Source organism: Ursus americanus, chromosome 1, assembly GCF_024610735.1.
Source record: "Ursus americanus isolate L20-20 chromosome 1, mUrsAme1.1.p, whole genome shotgun sequence".
Lineage (NCBI taxonomy): Eukaryota > Metazoa > Chordata > Mammalia > Carnivora > Ursidae > Ursus > Ursus americanus.
Genome location: NC_142127.1, coordinates 5820165 through 5846282, shown reverse-complemented (window position 1 = coordinate 5846282; position 26118 = coordinate 5820165). Strand labels below are relative to the sequence as shown.

The window sequence follows — 26118 nt, the reverse complement described above, 5'->3', positions numbered from 1 at the left end:
TAATACGTTGGAGTAAGTCTTTGTCCCATCCCATCTCCTAACCTCTTTATAATGTGTTTATATTATACTCTTTGAGGTCCTATCAGTCTCCCAGGTGAAACTGGAGAGCAAGAGAAAAGGCAGGAACTGAGTCAGCGTGAATTACGTTATCAGGAGTAACAATACTTTAGAGGCACCTAGAGAATTCCATTCTCCTGGCTATCAGTGGTAGGCTACCTGTGGGGAGTGTTTGCAGCTTACCCTGTGTTAACATCAATCTCTTTATTATCTCTGGGAAATGCAACAGTAAAGTCACAGATTCTATTACATTCTATAGCTTGGGAATTGTGTATTTGTCTCCTTATTATTTATATTAAAATACGGAATTTTGAACAAGAGAGGTTAAACTTTTTGTGTTTTTGAGATTTCCTTTGTAGCATTTATCATGCCGGCAAGTTACATACTTTTCTAATTCATTAACATTTATCTTTCCCAATGGACTGAGGGCCAGAGCTGTCTTTTTCTTTTTCACCACTGCATACCCAATACCTAGCAGAGCACCTTGTGCATAATAGGTACCCAAAATGGTGTTGCTATTTCCAACTATATTTTTGGATTTGTTCTTTTCTCCTTCCACTTCTATCCATTTCACTTCATATATTTTATATCTCTATTGTTTAGTACATACACAGGTTTGCTGTCTTTATGGTGGATTGACCTTTTTATCATTATATAACGTTTTCTCTATGATAATTATCTTTGCTCTGAAATCTACTTTATCTGCTATTAATATAAACACTCCTGTTTTTTAAATTAATGTTTATATGATATATCATTTTTTTCATTCTTATACATTTAACTGGCCTATATCACACATTTGTAGTGAGTTCCTTGTAGATAGTAAATAGTACAGTCATTTTAAATCCACTTTGTCAACCTCTGTCTTCTTCTTTTTTAAAACATTTTCCTTTATCTACCCCTGTTGATTATATAATTCTCTTATCCTTTCCTGTCTCTATATTTAGAATCATTATCAGTGTCATTTTGCTTCAACTGTCAAACATAATTTAGAAAACTCAAGGGAAGGAAAATCCATTTTATTTACTATTTTTGCTTACTGTTATTCTTTATTCCCTCCTGAATTTTCCAGATTCCTTCTTTTATCCTCTTATTTCTGTTTTAAACAACTTCCTTTGCCATTTTTCAAGGTGTGTGCTGGTGACAAATTCTTAGTTGTCCTTCGATCTATAATGTCTTGGTAGCTATTCCATTCCTGAAGGATATGCTCTCTGTATAGAAGACTCTGGTTTGATTGTTTTCTTTCAGTCCTTGAAAAATATTAGGCCACTTTCTTCTGGCTTCAGTGGTTTCTGGTGACAAATCCACTATTACTAAAATATTTTGCCTCATAGATAAGCTGTCATTTCTCTCTCAGTGCTTTCAAGATCTTTCCTTTGTCTTTTGTTTTCAGAAGTTTGACCGTTATGTATTGTGTGATTTTTTTTTTAGGTTTATCCTGTTGGATTTCATTCAGTTTCTTGAATATGTGGGCTATTGTCTTTCACCAAGCTTAAGAAGCATTCTCTCACTTATTTGAGTAACATTTAGTCCTTATCTCTTTCTCTTATCTTTTCTGAATTCCATGACTATGAATGCTAGATCTTTCATTATAATCCCACAAGTCCCTGATCCTCTGTTCATATTTTCTACTTGGTTTCTTTTGTATTTTGTTCAAATTGAGTACTCTCTATTGTTAGACCTTCAAGTTCACTAATTCTTTCCTTATTCTCTTCATTTTGTTATTGTGCATATCTGTTCATTATTTTTATGGCTGTTATTGTATTTTTCAGTTGTAAAACTTTCATTTGGTTCTTCTTTACCTTTTTTGTTTCCTTGCTAAGACTTTCTATTTTTTACTGGGTCTTTCTATTTTCTTATTTGTCTCAAATATGTGATTGTTCCTTGAAGGATTTTTATTATAATGGCTGCTTAAAACTATTTGTCACATAATTCTAACATTATTTTTTTGTCGTCTCAGGGTTGGCATCTATTGATTATCTTTTTTCATTCAGTTTGAGGTTTTTCTGTTTCTTGGTATGACAAGAGGATTTTTATTTTAACCTGAACATTTTAGGAATTATGCTATGATCAATTGTATTAGCTGTCTATTAGCTATTCTCTATTAGCTGTCTTCCTCTGACACTATTCCAATAGGGTAGAGGGGATTTTACCTAATTTTTCCTAGATGGGGGTACTGTCCAGGTTTCCCACTCAGACCCCATTGACACCTGAGGATAAGGTGCAGAGGAGTGAGAGCTGCAGCTCCCCATAAGCTCTTCAGTGATACCTCCAGTTGGCTGGGATGTATATGAAAACCTCATTACTATTCTCCACATGACCTCCATTGCCATCACAGTGTGTATGTGTGGGGGGATGTCCTTGTTATCATTAGACTGTGATGAAAGTCATGACTTGGCACTAAAACATGTCCAATACCATCCCTGTAGGAAGTGGATGGGGTCGCTCATAACTGCTCAGCAGGGGTACACAGTCCAAGCTCTACCAGACATGCGGTTTGAACTGATATTACAGGGAGAGCGGCTTAAAGTCCCTGCTCCCTACTCAGTCTTCTCTGACCCAGTCTTGGTCAGGGGATTTGACACCTTGTTATAGCATGGACAAATGGAAACAGGGTCGAGTTTTTTGTATGCTATTTGGTTGACATAGAGCAGTTGCTGTTTGAAGATATTCCGTCTTACTATGCTGTCCCTTTCCTGGGCCTTTGATTATAGAGAGCAGGCTTCTAATTGGGATTTACTTTTTATCTGCACCAGTTGGTCTTTCCAAGTTGCTGACTTCTTCAGCAACAAGTCTAAAATGTATGAGACAAAAGAAAATCTGGGGAATTCTTCACTGTTGTTCACTGGTTCTCAAGATCCTTAAGCATGCTTTCTTTTCTCCACCATTCAGAGTCTTCTTAGGTTTTTTTTTTTTTAATACATAATCTCTAGCAGTTTTTGGTTGTACTTAGTGGGAATAATAGAGAAAATTACACTACTCTATCTTCCCAGAAGTAGAAGTCCTTTAAACTGACACTCTTCTAAAAGCCATGACCAGAGTAGGCCACCGTATCATTTGACAGGCAAAATCTGATTCTCTTTGTAATCTGGCCAGCAGACTCTCTGGAAAACCTATGGGACCAAATGACCTTGATATTTATTTTCCCTCTTGATAAGTATACCTTATAATGAATATTTTATTTCATTTGGGCATTTGAATTTTATATAGGTAAAGCATTTTCTAAAGGGCCATTGGATTTCAGGGTATGAGATAAACTAGCTTGAGAGGAACCATATGTGTGTTAAAGGTTGCAATTATTTTAAAAGATTAGTGCCAAATTTCTGACTCCTATAGTTTTGAAGAGTAAAGATGGTGCCAAGAAGGGGTTTATCCTCTGACTCTGGTTCTAGGAGAGCCAGTGACATTACTTACCCAACCTTGGCTCATGCTCAGGGGTCTTGACAATTATCTTATCCGTGTGTACTTAGGTTGTCCATCTCCCAATTGACCTAAGCACTAGATTGCTGGTGATATTTTTCTTGAGTCTCGTTCAGGAGACTTGAGCCATGTAAAATATACCCACGCCCATCCCATCCCCAACATTACTAACAAGTATTTCATAATATACCAGTGTCATTGGCAGTAAGATCCCATGCTACTGAAAGTTTAGTTTAGAGTAATGACATGAACATCAACACATCTGAAAGGCAGGACACTACCTGCCATTGTGTAAGGAGTTAGCAGAGTATGTTGAAACACAAGGAGCTCATGACATTGTTCACTTCCATTGTTTATAAGCAGGTTCAAAAGTATGTAAGCCTGAGCCTTACATGTAAATAAGTAAAATCCTCATGGATGTATTCAAAAAGGAAATATCCATGCATATTATGCATTAGAAATATCTTTAACGATGATATATATTTAAAAATGTGCTGGTTACACAGAGCAAGAAAAGAACATGGAGAAAAAATGAATTTCTGAATATTGGAAGCTTTCATCATCTCTTTTTTTCTGAGAGAATGATTAACCAAAATTTTAATAAATGTTTTGTTGATTTTATGCTACTTTAGCACTTACCATGTTGCCTGAAACTTTGCTAGCATACTTCATTCCTCAGAGTTTAATTGGTGGTATTGTTAATGTGAAGCACAAGGAATCAATCCATTTAGCACTAATGTACTTAGAAAAAAAAATTCCAAGAAAACTGTTTTACTTTGCAGGTAGAGAACCTTTAGTTTTAACCTTCAAGACTTAAAGGAAAAAAAAAAAAGGAGAAACGTTATTTTTATTCCAAATTGCTTCCATCACCTTGCTTAAGTGAGAATTCATATCACTACACAGACACACACACACCTTTATATACCTAGTCTTTTTCCTTAAGGGATTCTGTGAGGGAAGGGAGAGATTGCACTGTTAATTACACGTACAAACTCTTTTATTCTCCTACTCAGGCTTTAAGTGTTCCCCCAAAGACATAATATCAGCTACAAAATCAGCTTTGCTCCAAGTTACTAAGTCACTGCTGTGCTAAGTAAGGGTTTTTGAAAGGGATGGTGCTTTTGTCCTTTGCCAGTGTTCACAGACTCTCACTCAGTTACTGAGTCTTGGAAAGTTCACAGTTTAGCAGGAGAGTTGAGGAATCAACAAATCAGGTAGCAAGGGTATGATAACACCCATAAATTACAAAATGTGATTCAAGGCTCAAAGAAGCACCTGCATTGGCCTCATCCAGCACAAACCTCTGTAGCAAGCAGCACTCAGGGAGCATCCCCATTGCAATTTGTCATTCCCTTCCGTGGGACCTGCCCACTCCCTGGAGATTTAACAGCTGTTCCATGGGGATAATTCAATTTAGTCTTTATGGCTCGATTTGACTACAAGACGATCCTCCACATCCTGAAATGCAGTAAAACTAACAGCTTAAAGTAGACATAAAAAATACCTCTCTATTCTTCCTCAAATCTTTCATCCTGTGCTAATACAGCACCATATAATAAACAATCAGAAAGTAAATGGCCCATTGAAGTGTGTATACAGTACCTGTAATGTGGATTATTATATACATAATGTAAGAAATACATTGCCCTACTAGTTTCCTGAAAATGATTAATTTCATACCTTCCACTTCACAAGAAATGCTGCTTCCTTTCAGCTTGCTTTCTGAGTGTTACATCCCCTTTTCTAGAGGCAGGGAGAATAACGTGATTGTTTGATTGGTGGCTGAGGTCTAACTTACTTCACTCTAGGTCTTAAAATTGTTTTTTTTTTTTTTCATTTAAAGGAAGAACATATTAGAAATGGTCTTGTTGCTTTACTTTGTCTTCAGTAGAAGAGGGAAAAAAGCAAATGGCTAATAGCAGGACTATGGATATAGACTTGGCTTTGGAGCTAATTGACCATGTCAATTCACTTCTGTGCCTTTGTCTTCAAATAATTGAAATTAAGGAATTGAATGGGCGATAGCCAATACTAAGCACAAAGAATGATACTCCCAGCCTCATGGCTGAAATTGTTTAATGCAATCCCAAAATGTGTTTCCACTCAGCCGACAGGGAAGCCTCTCGGTCTTTTCAAGCCAGCACCTGCAGTAACGTAATGGCTGATAGACCAGTTACAGTCCTAAACACATAATTTCGTATTCTAGGGTCCCAACAAATAAAAAAGTAGATTGGTGACAGCTTAGGTTCTACTTCCTGAATCTGAAGTTTAGTTTATGAAATGGGCTTTGAATAAATAAATGTATTGCAAACTTGTTTACCTAATTCATTTGAGGAAATTGAATGGCCATCTCCAGTCCAGATTTTATCAAATGATGGGCTCCATTGAAATAAGGAACGTAAAAAAGATGTTGCCCAGTGGATTTGAGTGTAACAGGGGTACAGATAGGTAAAATAGCAGGCTTCTGTGAGGTTTATTGTCTCTTGTTTGCATCTGTGGCCACGACACTCACTGCAGTGTGGTTGTTTATTTCTTGCAGCTCTGAAGCCAAGAAAATACACTCAGAGATAAATATGAGTGTGCAAATGGGATCACACACACTCACATTGTATATGCACACACACATGAACGCGCACAAAGTGACAGCAACCTTTGTCCTACCTTCCTGTGACCCAGAAGTTCATGAAAAGTGCTCAGAGAAAAGTCCCTAGTGTCTAGTGAAGCCTATAATCTCTTCAGTTTGTCCCCAGGATCATGTTTCATCTCTGTGAGTATGCTCTGTGATAAATGATACTTTCCCTTGATGGAAAGAATCACTTGAAAAAGCAACTAACATATCATGTTTTCTCTCTCCACAATCCTACTGTCTTCCACTGTCATTTAACCGTCTGACATTCACATCACCTGCTTCTCTGTTTTATGCTCCTCATAACCTGGAAAAAAAAATCTAAATTATTAGCTTTCAGAGAAGTCGCTTCCTTTCTTTTGGTGGACACATTAAAATTAGTTTCAAGGTGTACGAGGACTAATGTGATGCAAAGTTAAAAAAAATAAATAAACTAACAGTGGAATGGTCATAGTCTTTGAAAATCATTCTACCTTAAATCAATGTTATGGCTTGTTTTTCTAAGATGGTCGATTTCATAGCTCATCTAGTAAAATCATTACTTGAAGGTATTATTCAAAATTTCTTTAAAATTTTAAAATTATACATTTCTGTATATATTTTTTTAAAGATTTTATTTATTTATTTGACAGAGAGAGACAGACAGTGAGAGAGGGAACACAAGCAGGGGGAGTGGGAGAGGGAGAGGCAGGCTCCCAGTGGAGAAGCCTGATGCAGGGCTTGATCCCATAACGCCCGGATCACTCCCTGAGCCGAAGGCAGACGCTTAACAACTGAGCCACCCAGGCGCCCTATCATTTCTGTATATTTTTGATGAATATTTGGGATATACAAAATAAAGCACAAAACCAATCAGAAAGGAAAACACTGTTCTCATCTATATGTATTTTGTTTTCATATTTTAGATGTATATTTTATATAGCATAGACCATATTTTATTGACAATTTTATATCTTGCTTCTTATGGTTAATATTTTTCTTAAAATATGTTTTATATCTTTAAATATTTTTTAAAGATACTGTTATTTATTTGAGAGAGAGAGTGAGCATGAGTGGGGTGAGGGGGTGCACAGTGAGAAGCAAGCTCCCTGCTGAGCAAGGAGTCCAATGCAGGGCTCTACCCCAGGACCCCGGGATCATGACCTGAACTGAATGCAGCCATGGTGTCCCATCTTTAAAATTTTTATTAGAAATTTTTAATCTTTCTATATATAAATATAATTTAAACATTAACTCAATTCACCAGAGTGCCTTTAAAATTCTACTGTGCTTAGGGGCTCATGGGTGGCTTAGTTGGTTACGTGTCTGACTCTTGATTTTGGCTCAGGTTATGATCTCAGGGTCCTGGGATTGAGTCCCTCATTGTGTTCCACACTCAGTGCAGAGTCTGTTTGTCCATTTCCCTCTGCTCCTCCCCACTGCTCTCTCTCTAATAATTTTTTTAAAAAATCTTTAAAAAAAGAAAGATTCTACTGTGCTTAAATTTTGACTGGCTTGAATTTTTACTGCCAAAAATAATGTGGAAATTGCAAACATAATGAAAAAGTAATTTTCTAAAAGTTTGAATAGATAACCAGGAGTGAAGATTATTGGGTGAACAATTACGGATTTTTGACTCAATTGTTTACAGTCTGTTCCAGTTTTCCTATACACAAGTGTGCAGAGGCACCTGCTTCTCCTGTTCTTACTTTCCTTTCATTTGAATATTCAAACACCTTTTAAAAGGGTGAGGTTAATTTGCAACAATATGGATAGACATAGAAGGTAGGTCAAGTAAGTCAGAGAAAAACAAATATCATATGATTTCACTCATGTAGAATTTAAGAAGCAAAACAAAGAAGAGGCAAGGAAACAAAAACAGACTTTAAAAAAAAAGATTTTATTTATTTATTTATTTGACGGAGAAAGAGAGAGAGAGAGCAGAAGCAGGCAGAGGGAGAAGCAGGCTCCCTGCTGAGCAGAGAGCCCGATGTGGGGCTAGATCCCAAGATGCTGGGATCGTGACCCAAGCCAAAGGCAGACGGTTAACCAACTGAGCCACCCAGGTGCCCCCAAAACAGACTCTTAAATACAGAGAACAAACTGTTGCCAGAGGGGAGGTGGATGGGGGATGGGTGAAATACCTAAAGGGGATTAAGAGTACACTTAAATTGATGAGCACTGTGAAATGTCTAGAATTGTAGAATCATTAGATCATACACTTGAAACTAATATAACACAGTATATTAGTTATACCTCAATAGAAAAATTTAAAAAAGAGCAGATCTAAATGAAACTTGAAATCAACTCAGGTTCTTTTCTTCTGCAAAACTTCCAGCTAATGAGCTAAGTGAATTTTTTTATGTTCTTTTTTCCCCCAATAATACCAGCAATGATAGTTCCTTCCTTTGAAGACAACTTGTTGCAGAGAGCTGTCTTATGGATAATCATGATGCCGCAAATCATGATGCTAATACTAGAGGAGAGTAAAGGGGGGTGACAGAGGGACCTGTGGTTGTGTTCACTCCTTTGTCCCTGAAACCTCTGTGAGAGGCAGACAGGGGCAGACATTGTTATCCACACTTTATACTGAAAGATGTTTTATGCCCAGGACCAGGGAAAGTCAATGATATATAGTCAGCGACTGTGTCATTCACAGTCTTCTTCCTCTTCTTCTGGAAAGCACTACACCATCAGCTTTTATTCATTTTTATTATACATCTATTTTTTCCTAGGGCCTTGAATGACTTTCACACCAAAGTGGGGGAAAAAAAATACAAGGCTGGGCAGATTCGTGAACAGCACTGCTTACCTGGGAATTGAAGGTCAATGAGGTGTTTCAGAAATGGCCCCTATGTAATTTGCTAATTGCCAAATAAATCTTCTGGGGTAGCTCTTGCAATGTATGAGCATTGGGGCAGAATCCTTGCCTGCAGCCAGAGGATGAAAGACGGCAGCAGAGACAGTGCCTGGGATGAGTCTAACTCCCTTACACCCACATGGCTGTGATCTTGGCAGGAGCGCCTCACTGGTTTCGTGGCTCTCAGTGTATCCAGTTGCCAGCATCTGGCTGCCAGGCTCTTCCTTCTGCATTTAAGGATGTGTCCGAGAGTCTTGCACAGGGATTTTTTTTTTTTTGTCTCCCTCAGCCTTTTGCGACCAGTGGCTCTTGTATTTGGTGATGGAAACTTCTGTGCTAGGTTTTTGAATCCTTCATGATCAGCTCCTCCAAGAGATACAAGTTTATTTCCCACAGTTTCTTGTCAATGCTTCTTTTCTAGCCAGGTCTGGATGCTTCACTGTTTCTGAAATTCACTATATGCAAACCCACTTCTAAGCCTTTTCATTCCATGTTGCTCCTGTAATGAACTGCTTTTCTCCTTTGGCTCTTCCCTGACCTAGCCCCAAACCAGCCATCCTTCTCTAAACTCACAAGTAGGGTTAACATTTTTTTTTAAGATTTTATTTATTTATTTATTTGACAGAGATAGAGACAGCCAGTGAGAGAGGGAACACAAGCAGGGGGAGTGGGAAAGGAAGAAGCAGGCTCCTAGTGGAGGAGCCTGATGTGGGGCTTGATCCCAGAACGCCGGGATCACTCCTTGAGCTGAAGGCAGATGCTTAACGACTGCACCACCCAGGTGCCCCTAGGGTTAACATTCTGAATCAGGATGAGACTCAAAATACTTAAGGACTTCTTGAGGTGGAGCAGAGTACTGAAACTCCCAGGCTGGGCTAACCATGGACCCTTGAGTTCCTGCCTTGTGGGGTGGCCCAGAGAGAACTGCCAATCAGGCAGACCAGACTAGGTTCAGGGAGCCCCTTAGGATCTTTGGGCTGTGGCTTTATGGTAAATAATTAGGAAGTTTCAAAACTTTAAAAATGGAACCACACTTAGGGAATACTAGTGTGAACCTGCTACGTCAACTCCAGGGGACTGTCTGCGGCTCTCTGGAGCATAGGGCTGGGGAGAGTCATGGCGTCAGGTCCAGAAGCCTGCATAGAAGGAGGTGCTGTGATCCATAGGCAGAATCCACCATGGGTTTGGGAATGGTGTAGTGTCAAATGTGCTGTGCTTGCTAGCCTTGTGTGGCCATTCCAGATCCCACCTTCTCCTCGGAGCACCTTTCACCACTCAGCTCCATTATGCTTTCTTTGCTGTGACACTCACATTTCTACCACATGACATAACTCAGCATTTGATTCATCATCATCATCAAAACAGTTTATTGAGTATCCTTGCCTTCAATGGATGAGAAACTTGAAGCCTCTCTCTGCCCCAGTATCCACCATACTTGGCATTGGATCACCATTTCAGAACTCAGAATTAAGACCTGATGCACTACTTTGCCTGTCTCCTCATAAGGTGCTTTCTAGTCTCCTGCCCACCATTTTGATGGCTACACCTCCTCATCGCTTCTCACTTGCCTCAATAGTTTGACATATACTTTTTATTCATTTTGCCACCTTGATTACTCTCAATGATTATCAGTGATACTCTCAATGATTCCATTTGGTTTTATAGCCTCTGCTTTCTTACTTTGACTACAACCCTGCCCTCCCAACAGTGCTCCTGAGTACCATTTCCCCAGCCACTGAAAACTATTGGCAGGATGCAAAATATGTTACAAGAATTAAGGAGGAGAAATCTCAGGGCTAGTAGGTTCAGGAAAGACTTCATGAATGTGCAGGAACGTGATGTAGGTTTTGAAGACATCTCTTTGGACAATTCCAAGGTAATAGGAAGGCATTTTGAGCAGGGGTATGGAAACTCAAAATGGGGACATGGTATTTCTGAGAAACAAAATAAACATACCTTTCTGTGCCCCTCATCATGTTGAAATATACGTAATGAAGGCACTGTGTATTGGAGAAGAGAATAATCTTTGAAGGCAGTAAGATTAAATCCCACCATCACCACATAATAGCTACAAAATCCAGACAAAATTACTTGACCTCATCATGTTTCAGTGTCATCATCTTCAAGGTAAAACTAATAAATGCCTACTTTATAGATTGGTGACTCCTGGGAAATATAAGCATTGAATCACTAATAGTTAATAATAGTGTTATAGTTATTTTTATTGCCCACTTTGCTCACCATTTCTCATTGTATGTTCCCCCTGAAGACCATAGTCCTATGACTATGCATATCCTGTTATATAAATGGCTTTCTACAAGAACAAATCTAAAGATTTTAAGTCAGTGATTATTAATATTTTAGGGGGCACATATACCTTGAAGAATAGAATGAAAATTATGAAAACATTTATTTTGTATAACATTTTTGGAGCACTAGATACCCCTGAAGTCCATCTATGGACAGTAAGTTAAAAGCTCCAGAATACATTTTAGATTATGAAAATAATAGACAAAATCAAACTTTTTCTGTATCTTTATAAGTTTCTAATAATCTTATATAAATTCCCCTTGTTAGATCATCAGGACCTCAGTAAGTAGGGACCTGACACTGAATCTGTTCCTTGTGGGACAGGTGGACTGGCTTCTTAGAAGCTCTTCACCTTGTGCCACAAGATTTAGAACACACCTCTGTCAAGGTCCAGGTTGTTTGAAAAGGAAAAATTTATTATATATATATATTTTAAAAATGTTAGCTAGTAGAAGGTGGCTAACTGCTAAAATGGGTAAAAGATGACTTAATGGTTCAGAAAGAGCAAGTGCAAAAAATCAGGTACTTTCTCTAGGCTGAGGGAAAATAGTGAAGGAACTAGGGACAAGGAACTCTCCCCTGCCTGCCTCTCAGGCTGAGATTCACACGTCTTCAAAGGGGATGGTTACCAGGGGACCATGCAGTCTGCCGGTAGCAACAAAGCTTGCCAGGTAGCACAGGTCTAAGCTGCCTGTGGGAGCTGCTACCAGTGGGGAAAGTGTGAGCTGAGGGCGCAGCTGGAGCTCAAGTGTGCAGAATTAGTGGGTTCCCCACTGACCATCAATAATGAAGGACAGGAACCCAGCAGAGAAGTCCGCCAAATGGTATCTCCTTACAGTGGCCCTCTAGTGCCCTCTACTGGCAAATTCTAACATTTAGGCGGGAAATGTTTACAGGGTCCAATCTCCGTGTCAAGAGCAGGGCAAAGAAGGGTGGCTTTGGAGCTGAAACTCAGAAACGGATAACTGACACGCTCTCTAATCTCTTTTCTTCCTTTTAAATTGTAGGTTAAAAACCAGAGGCACAGGACATCTGGAAGAGGGGGTAGGGAAGACAAAGGGAGGCACGTGCTTGTTCATGGTTTAATATCACCTGAGCATAGCCTTATGTATGAGCAAACTCTTAAATACAGGTACAGGCTCTTGTGAGTAGGGAGGTACTAATTTATTTCATTTTGTCGTTACCTATTTCCTCAATAGAAAATAGTGAAACTACACTTACTCTCTTTTATAGGTCCATGCAATTTATTACATAAAAAGGAATTTCTCATACTCAAAAATTTGGGGTATGCCATAGGTATACCTGCATTTGAATCACCCAAACAATTTACCCCTCTGATAAGGATTTGCTATGCCACAATTCTCCTAAAACTTACTCGCATATTTCACCTGAATGTTTTCGCATGCAACTCACTGCCCTCCTTTGAAATGGTTTTATTTGTTTGCTATTTCTTTTCACCCTTTTCTCTAATATCCTAGTTCATCTCATCCTTCTATTGCTAAGTCAGCTCATGGGGTTATCCATTTGCACCCATGGTGGTCAATTATTACATCAATTTCTTCCCTGACAATAAGTTCCAAAATTTACTTTGCGTCTCCAAGAAACAAGCCCTCTGAAGGACATTAATATTTGTTCTTATTGCATCAATACAGTCCAGTAGCTAAATAAACATCTTCTCTTTTAAAAATAATAAGGATAATTTAAAAATAATTTAAAAGTGAAATGACTGACTAGGCCTTTAAGAAAGGTACCCTGAGATTAAGAATATGGCTAAATGGACACATTCAGCCTCCACAAGCCACAGTTATGAGTCTGATAGAAATCTTGTGTCCGAATGGATTTGGGGCCAAGGGGATGCCCTAAAATCCACCGTTTACCTCGGTTTTGGATGATGCCTTGTGGAAGCTTACAAGCACAGAATGATTGTTTTGAGCACTGCAAGAACACAGCTGAGAATCAGACCCTGAGGATGGAGCATTCAATGCTAGTTTCGCAAGGTGAATGAAGATCAGACAGCCCCGGAAGATACTCCTAGTTTCATAGGCTGAGGTTTTGGTGAATGCTCATCACTCTATATTCATGGGCAAATACAGTACCCGCTACTGAATCCATAGCAAGAGCCTGTCCTCTATTCTTCCAGGAAACTAGAAAGCCCATGATTTTTACCAGACTTTGAACCTTTAACAGTGTCATGCTGGCAAAAACCATTAAGACAGTCTAAGCATCTTGTTTTTTGTGTTTTTTTTTTTCGTGTTTTTACTCATAAACTTAAGTGCTTATAACCAGGGTATGTGTCGAATTTTAGTGCTTTGTGACTGATAGCCCTACAACCTCATACCCTTTTTAAGAAGCAGTGGGTCCCCATGTTTTATAAATGTGTGAGATAATTAGAGCTGATAATGCTCTGGGAAAGCACAAGAATCACAGTCCTCCCACAAATATAATTAAATAACCAGCATATCGACCAAAAGGTATCTTAGAAATGATATGTAATTTCTGCTTTCCCAAGAGAATTCATGTTTACACACTATAGGAAATTTGGAAAACACAGAAAAGTAGAAAGAAAGAAAAAACACCTGCATTCCCATCAAACAAGGGCAACCATAAATGTTGTGCCAATGTAGATTTTCTGGTCTTCTTTCTTAAAAGGGATATTCTTTCATGTAACTTCTTTTCCCCCCTTTTTATCTACATAGTCTGTAATGAAAATAGTAACATACTGAGTATGTTAGTATGTGCCAGACACTCTGTCAACTACTCTTCATATTTATCAATTTCAATCCTTGATTTCACCCTATGAAATGGACAACTATTTGTGGTTTCATTTCAAAGTTGAGAAACATGAGTCTTAACGCTATTAAAGCCAGTTGTCCAAGATACATATTAGGAAGTCTCTATCCCTAGCCTTTCTGATGCCAGATCCATGTTCATCTGCTGTGATATGCCTTATGCACATTTTATATCCTGCTGTAATCATTGAGTTTCTAAATTTTAGCTAAAGTAATATTACATCAGAAAACTGATGATCAACAAATGTTGAATAAGTAAATGGCCTTTTTATAATAGGAGGAGAAAGGACTAATTTGAATTCCCAGCGAGGAAGCTAGCATACTACAGATAGTACGTACTTAAGAAATATTTATTTAAGCTAGTGCTGGGATGATTATACCAAGACAAACTTGCAGCATCCGAGTAGCAGCGAGAATGTCTCCTCATTTAACACTGGAGAGTAGAAGCATCTTCTGAAGGGAGGCTGTTTCTCCCTATACATAGTGATCTTCACATATAAGGAAGAGATCCTTGACACCACCTAACTCTTAACCACCTGAGGTAGAGAATTAGAAGATGATCTTTGGGGGGTGCCTGGGTGGCTCAGCCAGATAAGAGTATGTCTTTGGCTCAGGTCATAATCTCAGGGTTTTGGGATTAAGCCCCACGTCGGGCCCCCTGCTCAGTGGGGAGTCTGCTTCTCCCTCTCCCTCTGCTCCTGCTTGTGCTTTCTCTCACTCCTTCTCCCTCAAGTAAATAAATAAATAAATCTTTAAAAAATGTGATCTTCAGGATATCTACCCCCACGAATGATTTCTATGTCCCTGATGCAGAAGTGGTTGCTGCCTACATAAAAACCACTGTATGAGTCAGGAGCTGTGGCTTCTCCATCTGATATGGTTACTAGATAGTTGGATAAACTTCATGATTAACTTATTTTTTCTGGTACTGTGCCTGGGAAACATTCTTTAGAACATCTAAAATACCTTTCAGGGGCACTTGGGTGGCTCAGTCGGTTAAGTGTCTGCCTTCAGCTCAGGTCATGATCTCAGGGTCCTGGGATGAGGCCCCGCGTCAGGCTCGCTGCTCAGCAGGGAGTATGCCTCTCCCTCTCCCTCTGCCTGCCACTCTACTTACTTGTACTTGTGCTTGCTCTTTCTCCCTCTGTGTCAAATAAATAAAATCTTTAAAAATTGTCTAAAATACCTTTCAACACAAACATTTCATTAAGGAGAATTATTTAAAAACACTCTATCACTGTATTAGTTTACAAGGACTTCCATAACAAACTACCACAGGCTAGCTTGGATCAAACAATAGAAATTTATATTCTCACAGTTCTGGAGAGTAGAAGTCTGAGATCAAGGTGTCAGGAGGTTTGGTTTCTCCTGAGGCCTCTCTCCTTGGCTTGCACGTGGGCACCTTCTGCCCAGGGCCTTAACTGGCCTCTCCTCTGTGTCTCCATACAGCTGATTTTTCTCTGTGCCCAATTTTCCTCTTCTGGTGTCTACCAGTTAGATTGGATTAGAGGTCACCCTAATGACCTCATTTTAACTTAATCCCCTCTTTAAAGGTCTCATCTCCAAATACTATCCCATTCTGAAGTACTGGGGGTTAGAGTTTCAACATATGGATTCTGGGGAAACACAATTCAACAATCACTTAAAATTTTATTATCTGAAGACCATAGGAAGTGCTTGTATTAGTTCTCTATAGCCTCCCTTGCCTCCTCAACAAAACAGTAACATAGAGACAAGAGGCCCCAGGAAGCAGTTAGAGACTTCAGACTATTCCACCCTTCAAGGAAGCCATTCTTACTCTGTGGCTTCTATCCTAAGAGTCCCAGTAGGCTTCTGGAACCTGAGGAATCATATCTACATGCAAAGCTTCAGAGGAGGGAGAAAAACAGAGCCAAAAGGAGTATCCCTGTCAGCTAAGTCAGCGCTTTTTAAGGCTTCCAGGAAGTCCCAACCAATGCTTCTGCGCTGCCATGCCTTGTAGACCAGACTAAGTCACCTGAGCGTACAGATCTGCAGCGGGAGTGAGGACATGTAGCCACCCACTTGAACATAGTGTTGCCTCAAACAAATTGGAGTTCCACTACGAGAAAAGCAAGGAGAATGGATTTTGAGTAGGTAACTGGGGATGTCTGCCTAAGTCTCTTTGAACAATAAAGGTCAGTATATGAGAATTCTCATGTAAAAAGTGTTACAGTTTTTACTTTGGTGTCAAGGTCTACCATCACCATTATAAGGACACTGTGGACTTGTGCCATCCAATGTGGTAGCCATTGGCCATGTGTGGCTATTGAGCATTTGAAATGTGTTTAGATCAAACTGAGATGTGCTGGAAAAATTAAAAAAAAACTCAGTAATTTTAATATTGACTATATGTTTAAATAATATTTGCATGCATTGAGGTAAATAACCCAATATTCAAATTAAAATTAAGTTAATCTCTTTCATTTTACTTCTTTCTTTTTAATATAGCTACAGAAAATTTTATTTATTTTTAAATTTATTTTTAGAGATCTTATTTATTTATTTGACAGAGAGAGAGCAGAGCAAGAGAGAGAAGGATAGCGGGGAGGGGGCAGAGGGGGGACAGAGGGAAAGGGAGAAGCAGGCTCCCCACTGAGCAGGGAGCCTGACTCAGGGCTCCATCCCAGGACCCTGGGATCATGACCTCTGCCACAGGCAGACCCTTAACCAACTGAGCCACCCAGGTGTCCTGCTACAGAAAATTTTAAATTACATATGTGGCTCACATTATATTTCTCTTAGACAGTGTTGATCTAGCATATTCACCACCCCAAATATAACAGTTTTAGCTTCTATTTTTTAAAGTTATTTTTATTAGGAAAACTTCTAAAATGTTTATTTAGAGATAATTGTAATAATCAGAGTGAGATATGTTTCTTCTCATTTCTAAATCATTATTGATAAAATTGAGAAGCTGACTTTTATAATATATTCATTTTTGAGCTGTAAATTTGCTTAATTTTCCAGGCCAGTTAAGGGTACTTGCCCTGCCCATACACTTGATACTTTTCAGTCTCTTCCCAGGACACCAAGAAGCCCGTAATATGTTTTCAGAGCTAAGAACATTTGTTCCTCACTGAAGTGAATTTAGTCTTAAAAGGCATCACGTACATGCTTGTAGAGTGGAAAGTTGCTTTGTTTGCGGGCCAAACGACTTGTACAAGAGAGTTTACTCAAAAGGAAATGTTCACACATGTTCACACACACACACACACACACACACACGCTCACACATGACACCTTCTTTCGACTTTACTACCATAATGACTTGTCACCTTTGCCTACTTTGGTGGAGTAAACACATAACTCAAGATTGCAATGAAAGAACAAACAATTCTAAAATTATTCAGGTGTGGGAACCATTTGAAAACTAGTAGTCATTGGGTTTCATATCCCTCTGCTTCTATCCCTACTTGGATTAACTGCTATTATTTATTTCTCTCAATAATCCACACTAATGTCCTTGATAGCAGTTACTAATTCTCAATATTGTTGTCATGAAAACTTTCAAATGATACTTGGAAAATGATTTATTTATTTATTTAAGATTTTATTTATTAAAGATTTTATTTATTTATTTATTTGATGGAGAGAGAAACAGCCAGTGAGAGAGGGAACACAGGCAGGGGGAGTGGGAGAGGAAGAAGCAGGCTCCCAGTGGAGGAGCCTGATGTGGGGCTCGATCCCAGGACCCTGGGATCACGCTCTGAGCCGAAGGCAGATGCTTAATGACTGAGCCACCCAGGTGCCCCATGGGAAACAATTTAATTTAAACTTCCATTTTAAAAGTTTTAATTTTTCATTTTAAATAAATGTTAAATGAAGAAAAAAATAATTATGTGAATAAAAATCCTCGTAATTCCAGAAGCCAATTAGAGCCACTATTTAGCAAAGTGGTCTCTGTTCTATACCTACATATTTATATATAGGTTTATTTTATCTGATTTGTACATGCAATTTGTATTCTGTTCATTTCATTTGATAGTATATTAAAAGCAATTTTCATGCTTACCATAAAAATTGTTATTAGTGGTGGCAAATAGTATGTCAGATGAATATACCATAATTTATATAATGATTCTTCTAATTTTAAAGCCAGGTTTGTATTATTATAAATAATAGTTGTTTAGTGTGTAAATCTCGGTTTAATTTTTAATTGCAGATTATTTCCTGAAAATAGGTTTCTAGAAGTGAAAGTAAAGTGTCAAAAAGGATTATTAATATTCTTAAGCTTCTTGATTCATATTTCCAAATAGCTTTACACAATACTTGGAAATAAAAATTAAAGAGTGTTCAGCATAGTTACACCTTTATCTTCTGCCTAAAACTGAGAGGTTATCAGTTTAATCTTGGGTGTGTTTGTCATTCCCTTTTACTCCCCAGCTACCAAGGATGTCCTCTGGGATTTGTTTCTAGGTGAAAGACACAACTATTTGCAAAAACTGAAACTCAGGTGGGGGTGTTCATTTTTGATGCACGGGAATAAGCATGAAATATGGGGCCAGAAATGGGCACACAGGCATGGAACGAACTCTGAATCCATAGCCAAGGAACTGAAATTGCGAGCTTGCGGACTGGGCAAAATAGAAGAAAGTCAAGAGAAAGTGTTTGAGGCCAAAGGCAGCATGTGGCTCTCAGTGGGTCCCTGTTTACTGATATGTACATGTAGCCACCTCATGGAAAGCTGGAGAAGTGGGCCATGTGGGGAACCACCTGCCAGTGTACCCATGCTCTTCAGCCATTAGTGGGACATTCCCTTCATTATTGAAGATGCTTCCCCTAGGTATCCCTCAAATGAAACTGAAGGGTCATGATCTCTATCCTCAAAGGCCTTCTTTGGCAGAAACAATAAATATGTTACCTGTATAGACTGATGCCAGGCATCTAGTTTCCCTTAACTTCCAAAACTACACCATTACTTTCTTTCCAGTGGTTGTCCTCCTCTGACTTCTCACCCTCGACCCCAATCCTGTTCCCACTCCCACTTCTTCCTACTTATCATCCAAATCAAAAGGTACTTCAGGAAGCCCTGTTAAATGCTGTCCCATCAACATAGACTTCTCCCTCCTGGCACCTAATCATAGTTGTGATGACACATTTTGTGTCCTTCATCCTGTGCAGTGCAAGCTCCAGGTGCGCAAACTCTACCTATCTCCTGGGCTGTATCCTTGCCACTAGAACTGAGCCCAGTCTATATGAACTGCTTAATAAATATCTGTTTAAATACATAAATAAAAAAATGAAGGAGACTATCTTTGTCTAAACATTAAAAAATACCTTAATTTGGCCCCCTGTTCCTCCTAAGTTTGTGAATCAGAAAAATAGCTTTAGCTTACAAGGCAGCCTTTCCTCTACATTTGCCAATAGCGTGCCAGTCAGTCCTGGGAGTTTTCAGACAAATCAAATTAGAAATGGTTGTACTCATTTGGAAAATCAAGAACTGACTTTGAAATCTTTCCCCACAAATTAGATTGAATCAAGATCATTTTCCCCCAGCTTATAAATGCTTGATTGGCTTTGTTTGATGCCTCCTGATTGAAACTCAGCCTTGCACTGCTAGCTTTATTTTTTACTCACCAGGGTGTTGTGATGTCTGGATGATGATTAAAAACAAAACAAACACCCACAATGAAAATGCTTTGTAAATAACAGCTCAGCACAGCAATATAACCCTTAGAAGTGCACATTTAGGAAACTCTAAAACCAGTCAAGGTAAGCAGAACCTCAAGATGGGTCTGCTATATTCCCTTGAGGTCTTAGAAATTGGTTTTCTGGTACAGCAAGATAGCCGTTTCTGACATATCATCTCTACTCAGGACTCAAGGAAGGGATATACTGGGACTTGGTTGTGACAATATTTGAGGAGTCCCAGTGGAAGTAGAGTGGCCAGCAAGACTCCATCTCTCCTAGCCACTCACATAGCCCCTTTATCTAGCCACTGCCTTGTTCCCCAGACTAGATTCAGACTCATACTAACTTTGGTCAAGTTCTTTTCCCAGACTACCTCAATCAATGGCCTCATTTCAACAAATAAATACTGGTCTACTCTTTGAATTCTATTTTGTTTTCCCCCTCTCTTTTCTTGCAGGGGTGGACAGAGGTGCTCTCAAATGAGTGACAACTAGGTGTCCCCAGGGCCAGAGGCTTTGGGTCCCAGATATGGTAGATGGATTTCTGGATCATGCCAACCTTCCAGCTAAAGCCAATCCCCACAGCCACCCCATCACTACATTAGAGTCTCAGTGAAGGTGTGGGCTTGCCCCTTTTTGGGAGAGTGAACTGTGAATGCACATTTACCCTGGGGCACCTCTCTCCCCCATCCTTAGGGAACCAATCCAATTGTCTGCCAAGGTTCAAGACCACAACATTCCAACTGCATCAGTTGCACTGCATGTCCTGCTGTGCCAGTGGATGGCTAGTAGGTCCCAGACCAGGACCTGGCAACTGTCTTACCTCTGTCCTCCTCTCCCCAGTTGACTCTAAGCCAGGCTAAGGTCTTATTGTCAGGTAGTGAGCAGCATTTGGTGGGTGAAATGAAGTCCTAGAAAAGAGGCAAGAAGTAGTGGCAAGCCGCCTAATTGAGAATGAGTTAGAGGACATTGGCCTTGAAGGCTCCTCACATGCCTTTTATCTATGACTTCTTTAAGACTATCATTTAAAGCAGAGGATAACTTTCTGGTGCCTTCCACAAAATAGTTAAATGGCTTGAATCACTATTACAGGCAGGAATAGATATCTTTTTTTTTTTAAATATTTTATTTATTCATTTGACAGAGAGAGAGACAGCCAGCGAGAGAGGGAACACAAGCAGGGGGGGTGGGAGAGGAAGAAGCAGGCTCCCAGCGGAAGAGCCCGACATGGGGCTCGATCCCAGAACTCCAGGATCATGCCCTGAGCCAAAGGCAGACGCTTAACAACGGAGTCACCCAGGCGCCCCAGGAATAGATATCTTTGAGTAGTGAAATGTGTCGGGAAGGAATGCACTTGCCAAACCAAGATAACTAGAAGAAGGTGGTGCCTATCGTAACTGGTCAAAGTTTGACTGGAGGAAATTGCCCACAAGTGACAAATGCCATGAACAGTTCATCACTGATGGCCCCTTTATCCATAACCTGTAGTCTGTGCAGTCAACACAAGCAAAGAACAATCTTGAAATAAAGTGGTTCCCTTATCAGAGGATTAAGGCAAAGGTAACACCTTGGTAGAAATCCAGGCACAGTTAACTTTGGCTGCTATGGTCTAAAAGGTCTCATGTACATCTGTGGCCTCAACCAAAATAAGCAAAGGATTATGTTCAACCCTACATCTGTGAAGTAGGACAGATTAAGCCATTCGTGAGTGTCTTTCTTCTCAGTTTTGTTAGCTTCTTGTTCTAGTTTGGCAAATTATGACATTTTTGCCTTGTGCTGTCTGAGGCCTGGCTAACCTATCCAGTGACCAATGAAAAAAATGATTTACATATTTAGCAACGTTTGACATTAACTCACCGTTCAATGCATTTGGGGCTGTTCCCTCTATTACTTGCGTTTAGACCATGATGGTGTTTCTTCCACTGTGTTCATAAGCAGAACAGCATCTTCTGAAGTTTGTTCCTCTGTATGAAAAATAAGTCTTGTTTGTGACAGTTCATCTGTTTCATTCTATGGTCACATGACAAAGACTTAAATGTGCAGGCTTCTCTCTGTCAGATACTCCTCACTCACAAGTCATCAGGATACCATGGTATTACTACAAAATCTCCTTTTTGATGAGCCCCTCCACCAGGGAAGAAAACTTTTAGTTGGATGGATTTTGTTTGGAATACAGTCAGCATTTGACAAACTTCTGATTTGGTGGCAGAATGACTTGGATTTATTTGGAAGGAGGCTGCTGCTCAGAACCTTTGTTTTCTCTCATTGTTTCCTTCTGATTTTCATTGCATGGTCCTTGGACCAGCACCAAGCTAAGCAAGTTACATAGAATTTCACCTATTTTATCATCTCCAAGAAACGGTTAAACACTGTAAACCCTGGTGCACTTCAATGTTAACCTAGCATTCTCTTTGTAAAGGGTTTACGGCTGCTTTTTTTGGAGAGGGGGTAGAGAGAAGAATAGTCAGTCAATTGGTTGTTATTCCCTGCTAATCATGTTTATAAAAATTGGGCCTCTTTTTTAAAATATAAAATAATATCATTTTCTGTTTACTATATTTTAAATATATATCATCATATACGGAGACTCTTGCTTTGTTCCCTGAAGTTCGAAAAGAATTGGTAGGAGAAAGGCCTAAGTGTCCTTCTTTATGCCCTGAATCATTATAAAGAAAAGTATTTGAAAATGTAAATACTTGGTTACATGTCTCATACCAACAATAGGAATGGTTCAGATGATGCCTATGCCCCACTCTAAAGAGAAGACAGATGATAAGGATGTGGGTGTTTAGTTTCAGATACTGTAGAAATGTGGAAGCAGTGGGGACCTTAGAACTGTCTAGTCCAATGGTTTCAGGTTACAAAACAGGAAACTAAGACTCTAGAAGTGACTTGCCTCAGATCACCCAAAAATTGGCAGACCTGGGAAAGCAGAAAAACAACAATCACAATCAATGCTGGGCACGTTGCATGTGTTCTCATTTGATCCCAAGTCAACTCTCTACCTTTATCCTCCAAATTATAGTAGCCAAAAATAAGGATCAGATAGAATATATGGGTTTTCCACTAAATATTTATGATAAGAATCCATTTCTGCCTAAGTTGAACAATTTTACTTCCTTCTCCGAATTCGAAGCAAATGCTCTGTACGCAAATACAAATAAATGCATTATTGTGTAAAAGCTATGCAAGTATTCAAGAGTAGCTAATTATGACAAGGCAGTATAAGAGATATGATAAATGTATGGTCATACATGTGTAGATATGCGGATAAACAGTATGCTAACACAGACCAGTGACACATGGTGGAGAAGGCAGCTACCTTGTGGCTGGAAGGATCTGAAACAGGCTTGGGCATGTGGCCCATGGGGGAGGAAGTGGGAAGGTGGGTGCAGATGCTTGAAGAAGCCACTCACTCCTGGTAGAGGGAGAAAGGCAGGAAGTGTGTTTAGGGTGCAGGTTGCCATAGTAACTATACAACTTGATCGGATGAGTGAGCTTAAGGACTTCTGTTTGCTGTCAGTGTGTCTTCGCACTCTAATGGGGTGGATGCCAGCCATGGCAGGTGGCAGTCAGTCAGTGGTCAAGCGCCATCTCTGCTCTTTCCTACCTGAAGTGCCTTGTTCAAGCAGAGGAGAATGGGAGCTATGCTTGATCTTCCTGTCCCTTTACCCTGCACAGCACCTCCTATCAATTTTACCTGCAAAATATTTGTTTGCTTTTCTCCCTCTCCCTCTTTGCCATTCTAGATAGAGCCCTCCATAATCCCTTAACTGCTCTGGTCTACTAACTACAACAGCTGCCTGAGGTGTGGCCCTTGGCCACTCATCTCCTCACACAATACACTCCACTTCCTGAGGAGAGCCCCCTGAGGGATGCATCTGAAGCACTTGAGCGTGTATCCTAACTTCTACATCAATCCCCCCTTCCCCCATTCTCATTCTCTTTTTGTCCATAGCATCAAGTTCTAGTGCCTCAACGTAGTCTAAAGGCTTACATGATTGCCTTTCTTTCTGTCCTTTTGACTTAATATTGCCTGCGGACATCCTGGCTTTTGAACTGTAGTCAGCAGACCTTCTGCTGAGTCCCTGGCTATGCCTGCCACACACCTTCCTGTCTCTGGCCTTAGCAAGTGCTTTCCCTCTGTGCTCAGATGGCATACTTCTTACTGTTCATGTAGCCACTCCTGTACCTCTGTAAAATCTCAATGCTAGTGTCACCTCTCTAAGGAAGCCTTTTGTAACTGTCCAGATTAGGACAGGCTTCCTTTGTCTAGGACCATGTACTACTCCATAGCTATTAGTGAGGTAGGGGCTTTTCTCTGCCCTCTGGAGGGAGGGCTCCCTGAGGAGAATGAATCAATGAAAAGGGTTTGCTTCCTTCTCTGATACAAACTTGGTTCTTGGGTTTCAAGTCCTGACCACCCGTAGGAGGCCATCAAGCTTCTCATGACAGAGGACATTATCAGCTTTTGTTGTTTATGGTGCAGAACAGCATTTTTACACAGATATGGACAATCTCTCTAAGATGGTCTATGAAAAGATCTTTAGGGTTTCAAAGCTCTGTGCTCCATCTGGAGAGATCATTTTTTTGTCTGAGAAAGGTGAGATGGGAAGTTCTGTGTCTTAAGGGTTATAAAGAAAAGGCCATGGTGGATCCTTGAGAAGGAACATGGATATTGTTTGGGGTTCTCTAATGCACAGATGGCTGCTCTATCTTGGGGTCAGCAGTTTGGGGTACCTTGCCTTTTGGAGAATGGGCATGTATGCACATGAAAAGCATACATGAAAGCACAGGGCACTAAGAACTGCCATCCTGGAATCAAATGGAGATCCCCACTCAGGTGTTCCAGATACCTGTGCCAGTTATTGCCTTGGGGAGGCCTTATCCCAGTCTTGACTGGCAGCCTCAGTCACGTAGTAGAAGGTCACTATCCAACCAGGACATGGTGGAGTTGCAGGAGAAATACATCAGGTACCAAGGATTTAGCTTCTTCAATGTAGATTAACCAATTTTTGTACAGTAAAAGACCCTTCAGGTCTTGTAATTTATGGAGGGGAGAAAGGGACCCATGGCAGTGATACTGACTTTTTTTTTTTTTTTAATCTCATCTGTAGGGCCAAGGTTCTGTTGATTTATGTTGAAGATTTGGCCATGGTGCACTCCTGTGTCATGGCACACTTTGTACCTATTACAGTCAAAATGTACATTTAAGGACTAATGCAACAGATTTCAATCACATTTATAACTTATGTGTAACTCCTGTGCTTAGCACATTGTTTTATAATGCTCGTGAAATCTTGAATAAATGTTGAAGTATTTAATGAATCAAAAGTGCAGTAGAATAGGGAGTCTGAGAAATGGAGCTTCCTTCTTGGCAGGCAGGGAGTGGGGTGGGGGAGATGGAATGAAAGTTGAATTAATAGATTGAAGGGGTATATAGGGTAGAATATAGTCTGTGGACTTTTTACCACTTTTTGTTTTGACAGTGTCCAAAAGTAAATTGTCTTGTTGCCTGCTGTTTCTAAATCATGGTGGGGACTCCCTCAAATGCTGCCTTGAGAAGGATTCTGAAGTCATAAATGGTATTATTGAGAAAGATTAAATAATCCGTGCTGATTTAAAAAGTAGCACTTTTGCATTTAGCTAATTTTTTTTTCCTTTCTGTCTACTGGGGAGATGGGGGTGGGGGTGGATATCAATGTTTCTCAACACTGTGACATTTCTGCCAACAGCAAGTGTAGCTGAGATGGGATTAGAAGCAGAAATGGCAGCACAGCAGCTGTGTGATGGGGAGCTGAGCTGGAAGCATTCACTTGCCAGGAGAGCTGGGTCAGATTTGGTGTGGAAAGCATTTCCCATCTACTCCTATATCTTCTCTCCTAGTCGTTTGTCCTTGGACTTGCCATCAGAGAACATAGCAGGGGTGTGTTTGAGCAACAGAGAAGTTTGGAAAGCTCAGGCAGCTGCTCCAGGGAAGGACAGCCGAGGACAGTATGAAGGGATGAGGCGAATGGACTGGAGGAGCATGATCTTCAGTGAACCAGGGACACCGCAATGCATTTTAACATTGTCCTGCTCTCCAATGAGGAAAAGTGTTGATCACCACACATGGCTTTACCTTAACCAGAGAGAATCCCTGAGGCATTGATCTGAATTTCTTGCTACCAGAATCCAGTCAGGATACTTGAATGTCCTTCAAGGGATGCTGAGTCCCCTGGTCTATATCACAAGTACCTGAGGTCCATTAGACATTCAGTGGATGGAGCAAGTCTGAGAAAGGGGTCTCCCAGATCTGTCAGATATGAGTGAACTGCTCAGATAAGGGGAGAATCTCAGTTTCTGTAGACCCCCACCTCCCATGGCTATCGATCCAGAGAACATCTAGAGAACACTGGGTTGAGCTAAACATTGGATTTGAAATCG

The 26118-nt window shown here is 40.0% G+C and overlaps 1 protein-coding gene across 1 annotated transcript in view; it reads left to right on the top strand.

Moving 5' to 3' along the window:
- CNTNAP5 (contactin associated protein family member 5) overlaps positions 1 to 26118 on the top strand; it is a 773827-nt gene that overhangs the window by 378528 nt on the left and 369181 nt on the right. The gene's annotated exons all lie outside the window — the stretch shown is intronic.